Consider the following 1,079-nt stretch of genomic DNA (forward strand, 5'->3'; position numbering starts at 1 on the left):
TATGTGATATAAGACTCTCCTAATGACTGCCATCAAGCTGTCAGTCCTAACTCAGGGAGTACAAATTGGAAAACAATACCCAACAGTAGGCCAGTGACAACAAGGAGAATTAGCAGTTTCCTACAATAAGAAAAAATATTTGAGTTTGAAGACTGTTGTTTGGTAAAAAGAATGCTGTCATTTCTCCTGAATAGAGGGATGTCTGAGGAAATAAACACTCTGACAATTGATGCTCTCTTTTGTCAGTGTCAAACATTCATCAAACCGGAATGGAGTACAAAATCAAGGGAACCCACACAGTGCAAGGTAGAGAGGCCAGTATCCCAGATGTAAGATTCATGGGGGAAAGATGTTAACAAAAAATGTCACACCCACACATATACAGAAAATGTGTCAGAGTGTGTGTGTGTGTGTGTGTGTGTGTGTGTGTGTTTGTGTGTGTGCGCACGTGTGTGTAAAATATACCAATAGTCTGTAGTGTCGGTCTTTGCTGCTTTCCTTGTTTGAGAAAATTTTTCTGTTTCTACCTGGCTGCTTCTGTAATTTTGCCAGCTGACCCATGGGCTTCTGAGATTTCTCCAGGCTCTACTTCCCATCTCACCACAGGTGCACAGATGATGGATATATGTTCCCATGCCTGGCTTGAAACATGAATTCTGAGGATTCAATCTCAAGTTCTCATACTGTTCTGGCCATCTCATACATGCATTTTTCCCTTTTATGTCACAGTTAGATGGGGGCACTAAATATTTTGTACATTATTTTAAGTGTACATTTGAATATAATTATTAGATCTGCAGGTGGTCAAACTAACAAATTCCTATATTGTGTGTTCCTCTTAAAGAATGGACAATATCTAGTTGTAAATTCTAAATGGTTGTGTGTATATTAAAAGCCTCAGGAAATCTTCTTGAGATTGTTCATAAGAATGACCACCTATGGTTTGTTACCTGACTGCTATGTTCTTGTCTTTTCTTTTTCACTACAATAAAGACAAGATTATCTTATGCAAACTCTGAACTGAATCTTTTAATGGAATTCTCTCTCTCTCTCTCTCTCTCTCTCTCTCTCTCTCTCTC

This window comes from Mus pahari, chromosome 11 (genome assembly GCF_900095145.1).
Source record: "Mus pahari chromosome 11, PAHARI_EIJ_v1.1, whole genome shotgun sequence".
NCBI classification, from domain to species: Eukaryota; Metazoa; Chordata; class Mammalia; order Rodentia; family Muridae; genus Mus; species Mus pahari.